The sequence below is a fragment of the Ambystoma mexicanum genome, chromosome 1p (assembly GCF_040938575.1).
Source record: "Ambystoma mexicanum isolate Mex_15411 chromosome 1p, UKY_AmexF1_1, whole genome shotgun sequence".
Lineage (NCBI taxonomy): Eukaryota > Metazoa > Chordata > Amphibia > Caudata > Ambystomatidae > Ambystoma > Ambystoma mexicanum.
In genome coordinates this window covers 1090642031-1090660521 of record NC_090921.1, presented here as the reverse complement: position 1 = coordinate 1090660521, position 18491 = coordinate 1090642031, and the positions used below count along the sequence as shown (strand labels likewise).

Below are 18491 nucleotides of genomic sequence, written 5' to 3'. Positions count from 1 at the left end.
TGTCGGCATGGGGAATTACCGCCCCACCAACCTCGGAATGGGGTGGTAATTCCCCATTCCGCCATGGACCATGGTGCTGATAGCACCATGGTTTAGCGCCGGAGTTCTAATGAGGCCCAAGGACTGGATTTACAGGCAGTTCTGAATGCCTGGCAGAGTTCAATCCATCTGATCCCAAGAGTGGCAGTGAGGGTGCTCAGTCCTGGCGTTGGCACCAACAGAAGCGGGTGCAGCAAAATATTGTTAGGGGCGTCGATGCCAAAACAAGTATAATATGCATCTTCAGTTCACTTTTCTGTGAGAGAACCATAACTCACAAGGTGGCTCGTTACAAGTATGGTGGTCAGGGAAGAATTGGTGGTAACGGAATTACCGCCACTTTTCCTGCACTACCAAACTACAAATATGGCCCTGGAGTGGGGGATTTACCTCCAGCATCATGCTGGAGATAAATCCTCCCACTTAGCGCCGAAGAATCGGTGGAATTACTGCTGTAGAAATACCACCACAGTAATTCTGCCAAAAAAGCCCCATAGAGTACAATGGGGATTAACTCTACTACCACCACTTGTAATCCGGTAGTAATTCCTCTGGACCAAGTGGCGATAAAAGATCTACAGTTTGTTGGTATCTGGGTGGAATTACCACCCAGGATACCACCAAACTCTTAATAAGGCCCAAAGACTGTGTTGATATAAATGAGCAAAGAAAATTCAGCTTGCAGTGAGCACTCTATAAATGACTACCACTTTAGTTATATAGGGTGTAACCATGGAGGCTATTAAACCATGTATGAATGAAACCTTCTCTACATAAAACACTAAAGTAAATCACTCCTGGGTAAACCCACTTTTGGTATTTTCAGAAGCGAAAAACCACAGTTGGACTCATTATGAGTATGGCAGTGTGGTAGGAAGTGGTGGTAATGGAATGAATATAAAATCGTGAGGTGGGGTGGGAACCACTCTGCGTGTGTTCATATTCAGTATATCAATTTCTGTACACGTCAAGATAATATTCCAAGGTGCCTGCCTCTTAAAACACCTCTGCACAATGTGTTCAAAAATATAACAGCAAACAAGACAGGGTGTGAGCCCACGGTAAGGGCAGCTCTCTAATAAACAGTCATATAACTGCGTAATTTGTTCATAGTACGTAATTCAGACTCCTGCACTGACCATCAACATTTCTTTACAAACATATTGAAGGTGGAAAACTTAATTATTTATTCATAATACCGGCAAACGCCAAATGGCCACTGCATTTTGGACCTATACAGGCACTACAAAAAAATCTCTGTTCGGGAGGATAGCTCAGCTGCAACGTGCTCGCCTTGTAAGCAAGACGACATGGAGCAACACAGGTTCGATCCCCGGGTTCACGCGTAGAAACCTCTGGCCATTATGCGCGTTATAAATAACCCATCATATCATATACATGTGCCAATTGGTATTGAGATACCGTTCGTTCGTTACTGCAACTATAGGTCTCCCTGGAGGGTGAGTGGTATGTTTGTGTACTTTAGGTAACAAGTAAAATGTAGGATCCCTAGGATGCAACACTGTCAGATATTACTTTGTTTTCTCAGTTATCCAGACCATATCTGATGCAGGTTTCAAGATACGGTGTAGGTTGCGCTCTATATCAGTAGTTGGATCTTGTTCTAGGGGAGAATATGTTGTGATTTCCCCACGCTGTCGATGACATGCATATGGGCCTCATTACAAGTTTTCCGGTCCAGTAACAACGGTACCGGCAAGCTTACTGGTACCGTTGTTACCGGACCAGCAAACTACGAGTTCTGCTCGCGGGTGCCTACCCGCCTGCCAGGTCTGACCTGAGGGGCGTACTGGCACCAGCAAGCAGACACTGCCGGTAGCACCGGCACCATTCTGAATGGTGCCGGTGCTAACTGCCTCCCCATTCCCATTTGAGCCCTATGGGCTCAAATGGGAATGGGGACCAAAGGTTTGGGGGTAAAAGTTTCCGGCCCCTGGCAATGGGGAAATACAGGGTCCGCCAGGGTTGTAATGGCCCTGTATTTCCCCATTGCCAGGGGCCGGAAAAAATCTCATGTTTAGCGACAGCCTGTCGGTTTTACCGGCAAGGCTACCACCGAACTTGTAATGGGGCCATAGTCCACGGTGCCCTGAATCACTAATGTGCTGCTCTTGTCAGCTGGGTGGATTGTGATACTGTCATCAGAGTAAAGGGACTTAATCTAGGATAGTTCTCCCCTACTCAAATTAGAGTATCTTGGTTTCGTAAACAAGAGTTTGTTTATATTTTTAAGGATCATGCTCTGAAAAACATTGATAGATGGTACTGAGATAGGCGGTAGAAAAGTACTTTTGGGTTTAAACACTCTGTATTCCTCATCATCATCCCCAGATGACATATCGGAGGTAGTTCAGCCGTAAAGACTTTGGGCCTCATTACAAGTATGGCGGTGCAGGACAAAATTGGCGGTACAGTAATTACTGCCACTTATCCCACACCACCATACTACGAGTATGGCTCTGGAGTGGGGGATTTACCTCCAGCATCATGCTGGAGGTAAATCCTCCTGCTTTCTGCTGAAAATTGGTAAAATCAGTGGATTTACCGCAGCGGTAATTCTGCCAGCAGTAATTCAGCAAAAAATATCCCATTGAATCTAATGGACTCTATACAAATGGGGATTAACTCCGCCATTGCCACTTGTAATCTGGCAGTAAGTCTGTCGGACCAGGTGGCGGTAACAGTGATTCAGTTTGCTCTGAGGCCTCATTACGACCCTGGCGCTCCCGTAATGAAGGGTGCCGGTACGGGACCGGCACCCTTCATTACAGGAGCGCCTATTACGAGGTTCCCTTTGCGAGACTCGGAACAGACGTCTGGTAAAACCAGAAGTCCTTTCCAGGTCCTGCGAGGGGAAGAGGGAGCTAATAACGGGCCATTTGTAATGGGAATGGGGAATGGTTCCTTCAAGGAGGAATTACCGGGTCCTCCAATGTTGGAATGACCCTGTTATTCCTCATTGAAGGAACCCGGTTTTGGAGCCCGGTATGGAGGCAGCCATGGAGCTAATAGCACCATGGCTACCTCCATACTCGTAATGAGGCTCTTGGTATCTGGGTGAATTTACCACCAGATACCACCAAACTCCTAATGAAGCCCTTTAAGCTTCAATTTACATACAAATATAAACAGATCAATTTTAATACTGAATACATTTGCATTAAATGAAGGTACACAGTTTAAACCCTTTTGTGATGTGGATACCTCTTTCGGGTGTAGCACGCTACTCGACAGATTGATAACTAGATGTGGCTGCTCTGGAACCGGGTCTGCATTCCATAACAGTGTTGTCCTCCTTCTGCCCCTCCCCACTCTCTTCCTCTTTGGCCTCTGTCTAAAAAAGATTTAGGATTACTGGGCACATCCAGTGTACCTGATGCAGCGGGTGCCTCCTGTTTGTTCTTCTCTCTACTGATCCCCTGTCTTGTCGGTAGGAATATGCTCAGAGTCTAAACTACCCAATTCTGATGAACTGCTATCCTTGGGGATAAGAATGTTGGGTTTTATTTATCTGCCCAGGTATAAATCTCGTTGTTAAGGTAATCAAACGTATCTCGTTTAAACTTACGCCATTTTTTTGCTTGCAGCTCAGTCTGATATGACTCAAGCCTAGTAACAATAAGCAGAATTAACGTCAGTAACCTCACTGCTATACTGCATGTTTGGCGGTAATGTGAAGGTGATACCCCCAGCACTTGGCTGGGGCTATTTCTTTGACCAATGCATCAAACTGTGGAGGAATTGCCACTGCAGATTTACCACCCACGGTACTGCCACCAAAGTCTTCATGGAGTGCTTTGTACCCAAAAATGGGGATTAACACCATCATTCTGCCACTTGTAATCAGGCAGGTTTTGCCCAATTACAAGTGAAGCTAATCGTAATCAACTCGTAATGAGGCGTAGTGAAGCCAAGTGTATTGCTTAGGTTGGCATAATGTGTGAAGTGGGAAGCTGGGATTTGAGCCCTTTCTATTGGTCCCATATTTTGCAATTTAGACAGCAGAGTGGGCTACATCTTTTCCTGGTCCATCTTCAGTTTTAGAAGTAACATTCAATGGCTTCTGCGTAGTTGTCTTCCAAGTACAAAACCTGCACTCACTTCAGTTAATCAGACGTGCCAAGTAGCAACTCACACAATACATCAACATGCAATCAGGGGCTGGGCCGGGCACTGGCTTGGCAGGGCTTCAGCCCTCCCTCATTGAGGAAAGGGAAGGCAGCACTCTGTAGATGGCAAAGAGGCCACAACAAGGGACTGACAAATCTAAACACACAATAACAGGCAACAGAATTACACAGGTAAAGCGAGCTTCAGCGCATCTTCAGCATAAGTACCCTGGCAGTAGGGGGAATGTTAGTACAGCATATAGGATGCTGGTGCAACATATCCAAAGATGCTTGGGTACTGGAGACAGTTTAGGGTTTCCACATATGTCTAGGCGTGGAGGACCTACAGTTGTTATAGGAAGAACTGATGGGTCTAGAACGCAAAGTGGCCATAAGGCAGGTGACGCACTCCTCAGTAGGATTCATAAGCAACATGTTTCTAGTTAGAGGGAAACACAAAATAAGACTGATTATCAATCTGAAGGGGTTGAACAAATTTGTGGTATACAGACATTTCAAAATGGAGGAGATTCACCTTCTAAGGGATATACTCTTGCAGGGTGACTGGCTCACCAGGATAGACCTGAAGGACGCATATCTAACAGTGCCTATAGCAGCAGAACACCAGAGGTTTCTGAGATTTATCTGGGGGCAGGCAACATGGGAATTGCGATGCCTACCATTCGGACTAGCTCCCTGGTGTTTTACCAAGTTAATGAAACCGGTGGTGTGACATCTGAGAGTGCAGGGCATCCTCCTCATAATATACATGGGTGATATCTGAATAATGTGCCAAGACAAGGAGAGGCTACAGGTACAGGTGCAGATCACTGTGGAGCTACTCCAGAAACGGGTTTCTTATAAATTAGGAGAAATCCAAGGTATACCCAGAACAGACCATGGATTTCCTGGTTTTTGTGGTGGACACGATCCGGGGATCTCTCAGCCTACCCATCACCAAGGTGAACGATATCAAAAAACACATCAGGCATACTCTAGCAAGGAGAGAGATGTCATTGAGAGACACTGCCAAACTGGTAGCACGTCTAGCATCGTCAATTCAGGCCATATTCCCAGGGCCACTACATTACAGGGCCCTTCAGAGGTTAAAAATTCAATACCTCAGAAAGGAAGCATCTTACGAATCGAGAGTTCCAATCTCCCAGGAGGTGAGAGAGGAATTGGAATGGTGGCTGCATAACATGGATGCCTGGAATGGAGAGCTATATTTGGCTCATCCCCAGACCTGATCATAGAATCCAGTGCCAGCAGATGGGGCTTTGGAGACTTCCTTACACATCAATTGTCTGGAACTTCTAGCCGGATCCTTTGAGGCGACATGCTGAACACAAGAGAGAGCACAGAGATGTGTTCTACTCAAGATGGGCAATGTGTCGGCAGTCAGATATATAAACAGACTGGGAGGCACTAGGTCCAGGATGTTGGCAGAGATGGCGAAGGAAGTCTGGAAACTTTGACTCCAGAGACAGGTCTCAGTGACAGCAGAGTACCTGCCAAGACACCAAAACGAGGTGGTCGACTGGAACTCCAGATATCTCATAGACGCTGGCGATTGGAAGCTCGACGAGGAAGTGTTTTGAGACCTGATGGTTCGGTGGGGACCATGTCAAATCGATCGTTGCGTATCAAGTCTGAACCACCAACTACCTTGTTTTTTCAGCTGGAGGCCGGATCCAGAGACAGTAGCAACGGACGCTTTCCTCTAGTCATAGTATCAGGGCGGAGGCTATGCCTTCCCTCCATTCTCGTTGAATGCGAGGATGTTAGCTCAGATGAGGAGGCAGAAAGCATCCATGGATCTGATTTTTCTGAACTGGAGGGGTCAGGCGTGGTTCCCCAGCTTCTTAGAACTATCACATCACAATCCAGTGGCTCTCTCCAAACACAATCTTATTGTGAGGTATCCCAGTGGACTCAGCCATCCACTAGTTAGGGCAGACAAACTCAACCTGATCACGTGGGCGATTTCAGGGGGGCTTGGGTTAGACCAGGCTTATCAAATCCTTGGCACTAGGAACCCACAGAGCATATACATCTGCATGAGCAAACTGGAGTGGCTGGTGTATGGAAAGGGACATTCATCCCAATGGAACAGATGTGGTCCACGTAGCCAACTTCTTAGCCCAGATGGCAGCCCAGGGGAAGGCATATAGGACCATTAATAGGGCTCAGTCTGCGATATTGTCAGGCCACCCTAGGATCGAAGTGGTCGCCATAGGGGCACACCGTTTGATTTGCAGACTGCTAAGGGGAGTGACAATGTCTAAACCGCCCAAGGAGAAATATTCTCAACTATGAGATGTGGATACAGTGAAAAAATAGTTTTTATCATGGTCGGACAACCCCAGGTTATCCAAGAAAGCCATATCGGCTAATACTCTCTATGCTCTTGTGCCTTTTATCATGCAAGAGAACATATGACCAACAAGAAAAATGTATCACCGAACGAGGTGACATTTTTTATTTCGAGACGGACTAAGACAGGATTGAAGAGTATCATATGAATCTTTTTCCGACCAGCCCAAACTATGCCCACTTAGATGCTTGGCAGCATACTAGGATATTATGAGGGAACTGAGACCTCCAGGGATATCACAATTATTTATAGCATAACGCGAGCCCTATAAAGCGGTGGCGCCGGCGACAATAGCCAGATGGCTAAAATGGGTGATGGCGCAAGCGGGCATTGACGTGGTCAACTACGGCGCACACTCTGTGAGGGGTGCGATGGACACAAAGGCCTTTAACATAGGTGCTAGTCTGGAAGACATCATGAGATCAGCAGATTGGTCGAATGAGTCTACCGTCAAGACCTTCTATTTTAAATCGATGGAGAGTATGGCATTGTTGGTGGCGAGTAAGCTTTGTACAAGCATAATCCGAGCCTGCGGTTTTGACGTAGAAAGATTTTCAACATATTCGTTCCAGAAAGTCATAATTCTATTAAAGAAACAGAGGAAAAGGATTAGCCCACCCTTACAATCGCACGGTTTGTTAATGCATTGTTCTTTCATGAAAAATGTTTACTGTTTTGCTTATATAACTTGTAATACTGTGACTTACGATTGTTACGCCCCTTGGTTCCATCTGAGAGTATATATTTTGTCATACTAGGTACTGTGGTGGAATCCAAGCCGTCTGCGAGTTGAGAAGTGGTTTTGATCATGCATTGGAATTGTGGATTACCATTTGGACGCAGTTTCGATTCAGCAAAGAAAGACGAAGTAAGTAATGGAGGATGCTGCAGTGTTTATGTGCAGAGACTGTTACTGATTGGTTATGTTATCACATGGTTTTGTTCAAAGACCAATAATACTGAACTACCAAAGACTCTACCTAAGTGGGATTTGTAGTTCGATTCTTTGTTAATGTTTATTATTGGTTTTCTTTGCAAAGAGAGAGAGCATATTCCTTCGCCTCTGTGTCTTTAATAGAATGATGACTTTCTGGAACAAATGTGTTGAAAATCTGAATTCCCAGGACCAGTAACTTCTCACCATTTACTCTTATTCTTCAGGTTTTTTCCACATTTATTTCTAGGGAGTTGTGAGCAGGGAGACAGCTTTTGCATGCCGCCGCCGCGTGTTACACAGGCAGGCCAAAGAGCATAACGCAAAGGCACAACACATAGGGCCTCATTACACGGATGGTGGTAAGGATTTACCGGTACCGGTAAAATACCGGTACCGGTAAATCCTTACCTCCTTACTAGGAGGTCCCTTTGCGGGTTCGGGGATTTAACGCCTGCTTTTTGCAGGCGTTAAAAACCAACCCGCGAAGGGACCCAGGGAGCTAATTACAGTACCGCAATTTGCGGTACCGTGATTAGCGCCTTCCCCATTCCCATTGAGCCCTATGGGGCAAAAATGGGAATGGGGAAGGGCAATGGTGGAAGGGGGAATTACCGCCCCGCCAACCTTGGAATGGGGCGGTAATTCCCCTTTCCGCCAAGGCGGTGCCAGTATTTTACCGGCATGAACCATGGCGCTATTTCGCCATGGTTCTCTGCCGTCCGTGTAATGAGGCCCATAGTGGGGATGCAAGCAAAAGTCCTTCTCCCCCCCCCCCCCCGAAACCATTGCCGCTGCCTCTGTCCCAGCATACAATATATAATAATAGAAATAGGTTTGCTAAAGACAAGTATTAATCAAGTCTTCAGAAAAAATGAAAGGGGCTGAGCCCGTCGGCCCCAAAAGGATTCATAGAGGTGCAGAGGCATTCAGGTCATGCACAGACCTCTAGCAACAGCCACTCAACCTGCCAAGCTATCATTCTAGGTCTGTGCCTCAAGAACCATCACTTAACTGGTAAAGACCGGAATAATGGAGGCGGACCTGCGGCACGGGCTGTTTAATGTCACTGTATTATCAACCGGGCAGTCCCTGCAAATGACTTAAAAGCGAAATTGTGTTTCATCACCAGCAGCAACGACACTACCGCACACGATGTGCAACCGGAAAGCGAAAACTGAAAACCTCTCTAAGAAGCAAAGTGACTGTACTCAGCGCCCGTGCTTTGCTTTATCTTGCATGCAGCATTGTAAATGTGCGGTTCCGGAGAGGAAACTCGTTTAAACTAATCTCCAACAGTTTCCTCCAAGTGAAATGTACACGTTGCGCCGGTAGAGCGGTGTAGATTAGTGATTCGCGGCTCACTCTGTCATTGTCACATCCTCCTTTCAGGGAAGAGTACAGGGTGTGACCGCCCCCACTCCGCCGGGGCAACCTGCTATCCAGCGGTCCGTACACCCCCCCACAGCCCCAGACACCCAAACTGCCTTTTAGCAGTAGCGCCAGATTTCCCTGTTAGCCGCCCACCTTCGCGTAGAAACAGTAGAAATATTGACAACTATTGGACAAGCCTTTTGCACCGCCCTTTTTCTGGAACCGTAACCTGTAGCTTTGGCTTACCTGTCGGAAGATTAAGCCTGCTGTACCGCTCATGGCTGCTGACTCGTCCTCTTTCTCTCGCTCTTTCTTCCTGTTTGTCAACAGAACAGTAGCTGCTCAGACTGTGTCTGGCTGAGGAGGCCACACCTCAACTCCACCCCTTGGAAACATGATCGAAACCATGCTAACCCGTGCCACACAAACATGTGTTTGTTCGGAGGCTATTCTCGTGTCTGTAGAGGGTTGCAAGAGCCAAATCGGAAAATACCCTTCCCCCAGTGGGATGAATTAACATACCTATGAACGTAGCTGGAAATAAAATGGTGACATGATGGCAGAAGAAACGACAATGAAAAACTTCGACATTATGAGTCAGTAAATGTTATACAGGAATGGCAGAGTATGTGGGTGCGCTAGTGTTATTTTTCTATGTGTGCTTGTATAGTTTGTTTCTTTATAACGCTTTCCAACCTACACTTTTCTTGATCAGGTTTTAAGTCCTTCCTCTTCTGCATAAATAAGTTCCAAGGAGTGTGATATTGCACTCACAAAGTTGCACATGTTATAGACACACAAATATAATCAGCCAGTAACACTGATGGATGAATAATTAAGCGACTTCTGGGTAGCAACTTCAGCACCACTACCTTTCGGGATACCCAGGGAAGTTTTCGCAGCACTAATGACCACCTTGTGTGATCACTGAATTCCTGAGCAGCAGTGGCAGTCATGGTGTATTGTAACCCCCTGCAAAAACACGTGGTACAAACGGTACCTCTGCAAACTCAGAGGCTGTGTTCTGTGGGTCCCCAGACCATGATCGGCTGAACATAATGCGGTGTGCCAGTACAGGCAGTAAGAAACTGCAGTCAAGCAAAGGCTGCCATCCGAGCACGTGACAAAGGAACTGTTTATGTGGGCAGTAACAGCTGTGTTTTCACATTTGAAGAATCATGTGAGCTAGGGTGGGTGGATTGGGGGTGCTATTACAGGCAGTTGGGGGATGTCAATGGGTGTTTGGACAACGATGGACAGACATAGAGGCGGGCAGTTGAGTGGAGGCGCCAGGGTTGGGTTGGGATGATGAACGGTTTGAGAGGTAGGTGGGCTGTAGGGGCTTATGTATGGGGGTTGGGTGAATGTAGGATAGTGTAAATAATGGGTAGTAATGCGGCAAGGCTGATATAAGGGCCAAGGAGTTGAGGTACAATTGGACGAATAGGAGCAGGATGACTGGGGGATGACTCGGGTGGCTGACTGAGCGGTTACAGCCTGTGCGGACAGTGGATGGGTGGTGAAGTAGGACAGACAGGTGGGGTGATGGGTGGATGAGAGTGGGTGGCGAATGGACAATAGACAGAATGGACAGGGTTAGGCGGGGATGGCAGAGATTATGTTCGGGGTTAGGCAACAATTAACTGTATGGGAAGGAGGAATGAAGAACAGACCAATGGGATTGGATGGCAGATGCATGGGGTGAGTTTTTCAGGGAAGGAGAATGACAGCTAGAATGGATGAGGTAGCAAGTGGATGATTTGGGGCTAGCAATGATGGATAGAAAAGGCAGGGTAGGTGGTTGGTAGAGGAGGATGGAAAAGACAGGAGGTCAACAGGTGGGTGAGGTGGGGAGGAAACTTCAATAGATGAAGTTGGATCAGTGGAGTGCTGGTGGATAGAACAGATGGGGTCGGGAGAAAGATGTAAAGGTTGGAGGTGAGGTGTTGGGGAGGATGCAATGAATGGGAGCGAGTGGGGAAGGATGGCGGAACATATGGAGGTGGAGAAGAGTTTGACACTGGTGGGGAAGGGTACAACAGACAGGTGTGTGTTTGTAGGTGGCGGATAAACAAATGGATGCGAGAGGTAGATTGGTAGAGGACGAGGGTATGGTCAAAGGGTTTGTGAGTGGCAAAGGGCACAATGGAAGAGCCTGTTTGGATGAGTGATAATAGACAAGTGGTGATGGCTGGAGGACAGCAGACAGACGAAAGTGGTTGGGTGAGTGATAATAGACAAGTGGGGATGGCTGGAGGACAGCAGACAGACGAAAGTGGTTGGGTGAGTGATAATATACAAGCGTTGATGGCTGGAGGACAGCAGACAGACGAAAGTGGTTGGGTGAGTGGTAATAGACAAGTGGTGATGGCTGGAGGACAGCAGACAGACGAAAGTGGTTGGGTGAGTGGTCAATGACAAACAGACAAATTCGTAGGTTGGGTAGGAGGAAGGGTTTGATTTGAGCAGGTGGGTGTAGTAAGAGATGGGAAGGTGTGGGACTGTAGGGGGACCAAACGGATGGGCTGGTTAAGTGAGGTTGGAGGAAAAAACAGGTGGTGGATGGTTGGCGAGGTAGAAGGATACATTGGGTGGGTGTGGATCCGTGTGTGAGGGACAATGTAATGGATGGGGGCATGTGGGTAGGTGGGGATGATAGAAACGAGGTGAGGGTTGGATGAGGGATGGGGTGAGTGGTTGATAACAGCAGACATCTTGACTACGAATGGTGGAAGGAGGGGATTATGGCCGGGTGGCTAAAGGCAGCCAAGTTACTGTGAGTGGGAAGGAAACAACATATGTCGTGGATAGATTGGTGGAGAATGACAGATGTTTGGGGGTGACAGACAGGCAGATCGGTGGGGCATGAAGGGTGGGTGACTGGGGACAACAGGCAGGTGGTTGTTGGGAGATGACAGCTCAACAGTGGTGTAGGAGATGATAGATGTCGATGGGAAAGGGATGACAGATGGGTCAGGGGGGAAGGGATGATGGAGGGATAGGCGGTGGCCGGAACTTAAAGAGATTTTGATCATTTTTGTGTTGACTATTTGGATGAGCTAGCAGCCGTATTGGGTCTGCCTGCCTTCAGATTCCAGATTGATAATAAGCCTTTACAGTGGCTTATGAACATGAAGGGAACATCCTAAACTGCTGAGGTGTCCCATTACTCTGCAAGAGCTTGACTTCACCATTGAGAGTATGGGGACAGTCATAGTAAATTCAAGTGAGCAAAACAGGGTGGAAACCACATAGGGAATTAGTGTACTAAGTACTTTATTCTGATGTACAGCTTGTGTTAGGTATCATACCCCTTTGCCAGGGGAAGCTGACTGGGTTTCCCAACACCCCATCCTCTTCTACCTCTTTTATGATCTGGTCAGTCTTGTACCTAAGGGAAAACTCCCGACTTTTCCTCACCTCCGCCTTCCAGTATATTCTTCTCCTAAAGTTCCTGATTCATTCTCGATGCCCTGCTACATGCTCAGACTTCCTTTCTCCGCAGGACACTATTATCAGTCATATAGCTCGCCTGCTCCTCATGCCTCTCCCCTTTAGCCCCTCCTTGGCTGCACTCTATCTCCTTCTTCTTCCTTAACTTTCCTCTACCTCCGTATTTCTTTCCAACTCTTCTTTCCTATGGTCTCTCCAAACATCCTTTACCTTTTTCTCTTTTTCATATATTTGGTTCCTTCACATTATTTTGATTCTCCATCTCCTCCTGGTATTTCTCCTTCTCTTTGCTCATTCCTTTCACTCTCTCACTCACCTGCTCCTCCTTAGTCATCACCTCCTCTTGGCATTCCCCCTCCTTCCTTCTACCTTCCATTCTCCAGTTTCCTTTCTGCCTCTCTAGCTACACCTCCTCTTCTCTGGCCTGGGTCTAACATACTATTTCACTGCCCCACCACTCTCTTCTCCAAATGCTTTCATCCTTCTGACCACACTCGTGTCTTATGTAGGGGTCTGACCCTGCTTAACTGTGCTCAGGTGTGGATAGGTCTGTGTGTCATAATTGGATTGATTAACATTCGCTTGATAAAGATTTTTTCACCTTTATAATGCCCTGCCTCCCCTTACATGAAGTTGGAGATAAACTATTTATTGGCCAAGAACCAGATCACAGGACAGGGTCCCAGTACCACGACGACAGAATCACTGAATGAGAACCTAGTTACTAATCTGTCCACAAGAACTCTAAGCCATTTTGAAAAACAAGTATTAAACAAAGGACTTTCTTTCACACCTTCTAATAACATAGACACCACGCAGACACAGATAGACCTTTTAAAATATATAAGGAAACTCAAACTCAAGAAATGTTTTCACAATAGAACTGAAGAAGTGGCAGAGGCTGAGAACACAAGGACTAACCCAGTACTTTCACAATGAAAGACATCAATGACACCAGACTGCTACTTGCTGCTTTGGACCAGGCCAATACTGTATGTACCCTACAGAACATAAAAGATCTAGAAATCGAAACAGACAACCTAGCGGACTCTAAGCTAACCAGAAAATCAGGACATACCCCCGCTTCATCGCAAGATGGAGCCATAGAAACCTTTCACAGTGCAATTGTGGCAGACTTCCAAAAGGAAATGGACAGCAAACGTAATTGGCATACATACAGAATGACTGACAATCTGACATTCGGACTGACTTTGCACGCAACCAATCCCTAATTATCAAGGAGGCTGACAAGGGGGGGCAATACTCTCATCCTTAACCGTACAGACTATATAAAGATGGGGCTAGAACACCTAGACACACCGGGTTGCTGTTGAAGATTTAAGGGAAACCGTGTTAAGGATCTTACGCAAGAATACAGCAGGCTAATTATGTATTGGCACGGACAGGGCAGTCTAGAAGACGATGACAGATCTTTCCTATGGCAGGACAACCTAATAATGGCAATGATATCTTTTTTACCAAAGGTCCACAAACCATTCCAGGAACTACCACAAGTCAGACCCATACTTGGTGGAATAGGGGGGTTAACGGAGAATATGTCGAAATGCATTGAAAAGTAGATCCAACCACTGGCTGTCAAACTTTTATGTTAGAGACTCTAAACATATCATACAAATACTAGCCACAATCAAATGGGAGGAAGTCTATAAACTAGCCAGTTTCGATATCAAGTCTTTATATACACCGATCGACCACCAACTTGTTCTAAGAGCATTTGAATACAGCTTTGCAGAAAGATCAGCAACTCACTACATGCACTTAGAATGTCTCAAAAATGTCTTAGCCTTTACACTTAATCACAACATCTTACATATGTTCAACAAATAAAAGGCACCATTATTGGCAAACCTATTTTTGTCTCACTTTGAGAGAACACTTGATTTGATCAACAACATCTGGACACATCACATAATAGGATGGCATTGCTACAATGACAATGTTTTCCTAATATGGGATGGAACAAACAGTGAATTCACCAAATCTACCACCCATATTAAACAAAACAGCTTTGGAATTGAACTGACAGGACATATCAATAGTAAAACGATTGATTTCCTAGATCTGCATATCTATATCATGGAACAAGAAATACAAACTCAAACTTTCTGCAAACCAACAGAAGTCAATTCTTCATTGCACTTTGGCAGTTGCCACCAAACGCATGTGATCAACAACATCCCAGTGAGGGAGATAAGAGCAAAATATAACTGTAGCAAAACTGACATTGTCAAACAAGAGTTAGGGCCTCATTACACGTTGCGCGCTAAAAATCGCAAATTACCGGCATGGCGCCCTTAACGTGTCCGCCCTCGCATGAGGGCGCTAATAGCGTACCATTACGAGTACGCGGACACGAGCATCGCGCCATGCCCGTAATGCCCCAACTGCCATGCGCTAAACTCCCCCAATAGTCCCTTACCGGCTTCGACGAGAGTGCAGATAGCATCTCCGCCTTGACCCAGCATGCAAATAGCGGTCACCGCTCAGGAACGGGAAAGAGCACGGCGGCCAGCTTTAAAAACACAATCCATTGCCATCCTCTGCCCCCTGGACCTGTTTGTAGTACTTTGCTGTTGGAAAATATCTGGAACACCCTTACCATGCCCAAGGCTCTCAAAAAAACAACTGACCGCCAGCGGAAAGAAAAGTTTGACGGAGGAGCTACTAATGCTGACACAGACCCTATCTGAAAATGCTGCAGTGGTCTTTGCAAACAACATGCGGCGGGAGACACTCCTCCAAAAAAAAGCAATCTGGGAGGAGGTGGCACTGAAAGTAAGTGCTGTGGGCACCAGCACCCGCAATGTACGTGAGTGCCGGAAAAGATGGGATGACCTTAGACTCTGGGTCAGAATGATCTTGGCAGAAAATCACAACATTGCCTCAGCAGGTGGATCGGGGTCGCAAATTAAACTAAAAGAATGGGAGGAGACATGTGCCAACCTCATAGGAGTTGAATGCATCGAGGGAGTCGGGAGGATGGAGCATGGCGTGGCAGGCACTTTGGATGGGGGTAAGTGTACCAATGAAAGCATGCAATGTGAATCAACTGGTCCCTGCAAATGTCAGCCCAGAATCACCTCATGGATGGCCAAACAGCCACACATGCATCCCACCCTGCCCATGTCAGTGCCAGACCCAAACACACACACATGCACACATGCACACATCAACAGAGCCAAGTGCCACACACAACACTGGATGAGCCACTGAATTGACACATCACCTGAATCCTTCACAATGAAGTCCAAATGCCCACAACTGCATTGATAATGTATCCTGCATTAAGTACATCGAACCGTAACCAATGCCATCCCCCTTCTTGTCCCCGACAGGGTCACATACAGACAGTGACGATGGTGGGAATGCATCCCAGGCACCCCCTGCGCAGAAGAAGAAAAGGCCACAGCCCACAGAGGACACCCCAACAACATCCAGGGGAAAAGGTACAAGGCTCCATTTGAAGAGTCTCAAACATCGGTTGAGCGCCACTGCCAAGGCCACACCAAAGCCAACTGCCCCACCTCCGGAGGTCCACTCACCACCACCGATCACAGCCACCGAGGGACCACCATCAGCTGCAGCCAGTTCGGCATGAGAGGCTGCAGCCACTGCTCCATTATCTGATGTGGAAGACCCAACAGAATTCGACCTGGGCATGCACACCCTAAGCCCCCCTGGAACCCGCAGCCATCACCACCACACACACCTGGCTACAATGTCACTGGTGATGAGACTATGGGAGCTTTCAGTAGCCCCCCGGTGCCTCCATCTGTTCACCTGCCTGCATCACAATGCACACCAGCCACATCTCCAGAGCCTGACACTGACCATGACCTGGCCAGCATCAGCCAGCGGCAACAGGGTCTCACTGTGCTGGTTGGGCAGCACGTGGAGGAGGCTGACCGTCTCAGGGAGGAGATTGCGGAGACATCCAGGCAGTCCACGGAGGGGATGGAGGTATGCACAGACCGGCTGCATGGGGAGCACATCCGAGTTCGGGAGGTCCTCACACGTATTGCGGAAGCTATGGACCGCCAATTCCCACCACCACCACCACCTGGACAGTCTGCCCCTTCTTTGTCCGCCAGTTCGCGGCAGTCAAGCCAACCCCGACGCTCCGCACGCACCACCAGGCGCACGTCTAGGCAGCCTCCCAATGCTGGTTTTGGCAATGACCAATAGGGAGTTAATGCTCATGCTTCCGCGTGCATGCCTGGACACAAACATTGTGGAAGACACATGAGGGACTGTTGTGGGGGGTGGGGGGGAAGGGTGTGATGGGACTGTTGTGGGGGGTGGGGGGGAAAGGGTGTGATGGGACTGTTGTGGGCGGTGGGGGACAAGGATGTGATGGGACTGTTGTAAGGGCGGTGGGATGTTTGGGGACATACACATTTTCCTGTTTAAGTTCATAAATACACTGGTGTTTGAGCAAAACACAGGCCTGGACTCCTTCATTGTGTATGTGTACTTTATTGACGCCAGGGTCCATTGTGAGCTCACAAACAGACACCAGTGCATTACTAGCCATATCCAGGTGACAGTACGAGAACATGTTACTCAGAATATTTGGTTGATCAGATGCTGCCTCACAGCACGTCCCTCCTGGCCATCCCCTCTTGCATGACCTGCATCCCCTTCACCTCCATCCTCATCACCATTATCATCCTCATCAGGTGCTTCTATTTCAACGTCAGGGGGTAGTGGCACATTCCGTCTGATACACATATTGTGCAGCATGACACATGCCATGGTGATCTTGGCCACCTTGTCATGGCCATACAGGAGAGCACCATCAGACCTGCTAATGCACCTAAACCGTGACTTCAAAAGTCCAAAAGTCTGCTCGATCACGATGCGGGTACGAGTGTGTGCACGATTGTATTCCTCTTCGTGCCTGTTCTGTGGGTTCCGTACAGGTGTGAGGAGCCACCTCTTCAGGGGATAGCCGGCATCACCTATATGGGGGAAGGAATGGGGTCCTGTTACTGTTCACCTCAAGTGTGGCCTGTTCATTTCACAAACATTGACTTGGCATTGAGATTCAAGTACACAATCAACAGCATAAATGAAAATGGTCTGTGTAACTGCAATGTGCAAAGGTGGGCTCAACCCTGCAAGTAGACATGCCCCATTAATGCCTCCAACAGTAATTGACATGTCCTGTGTGAGGCCAGGTCTTAGGTGTCCCTGTGCCCAGGCAGACTTGGTACCACACTGGTGGTGTACTGCCCTTCCAACATTGACGTTGCCATGCTGAGAGGCAAAACTTCAGTGGTGCTATGGGTTCGTGGTGCATTGCTATGGCTAGGGGGTATCCCTTAGCATGCATTGAAGGGCACATTGCATTATTGATGTCGTGCTGGACGAATTCAGCATGACTATGTTGACGGCATGGATGACATTTGTGTATTTTGTGGCGTGGAATGTTGTGCAGTGTGGATGTGGTTTGATGTTTGATGTTTCTAGACTTGGATTGTCATCTGTGTTGTGTAGCACATACTTGCATGTCCGTTCATCTCAAGTATGTTGCAGCCCTCCCAGATGGACATTGGCTTACATCTGTATGTGCATTTGGACAACGGACTACAGGCTACACCCAGTTGGAGTATCTATCTCCCCCCCCAAGCACACCCAGTTGGAGTATCTACCTCTCCCCCCCCAAGCACACTGCCATGTGCTTGGCCTGCTACTCACCAAGTAGCCACGAACGTTGTCCCGTTTGTCGCTCCATGTAGCGGGGGATAGTTGAGTTCCGCAGGACCATGGAATCATGGGTTGATCCGGTAAATCTGGCACAGCAATGTGTGATTATCTTGTTGGCGTCACATACCATTTGGACATTGATGGAGTGGAATTGCTTCCTGTTTTGGTACACTACTTCATTGTGATGTGGGACGACCAATTCCACATGTGTACAGTCGATGGCCCCGATGCAACTTGGGATGCCTGCCAGTGAATAGAAACCGACTTTGGTGTTTGCAATCTCCTGGGCAGTCCGTGGCATGTATATGTGTTCGGGTGCATGCTTCAGGAGGGCATTGAGTACCTGGTTCAGTGTGCGTGAGAATACTGTTTGGGAGATGACATGCATCTGCCCCACTGTATGCTGGTAGGTGCCTGTGGCCAGGAAGTGGAGCACAGTCACCACCTTCAGTAG

General features: G+C 47.6%; 1 protein-coding gene across 4 annotated transcripts in view; it reads right to left on the bottom strand.

Annotated features, from left to right (window-relative positions):
* LOC138448292 (persulfide dioxygenase ETHE1, mitochondrial-like) overlaps positions 1–9249 on the bottom strand; it is a 99540-nt gene extending 90291 nt beyond the window's left edge. For 3 of the 4 annotated variants that reach the window (XR_011260145.1, XR_011260144.1, XR_011260142.1), the window contains exon 1: positions 9101–9249. The gene's annotated coding sequence lies outside the window, so the exon portion shown is untranslated. The remainder of the gene's footprint in view (positions 1–9100) is intronic. The other variant, XM_069604682.1, reaches the window with a different exon arrangement.
* Positions 9250–18491: the final 9242 nt, after the last annotated feature.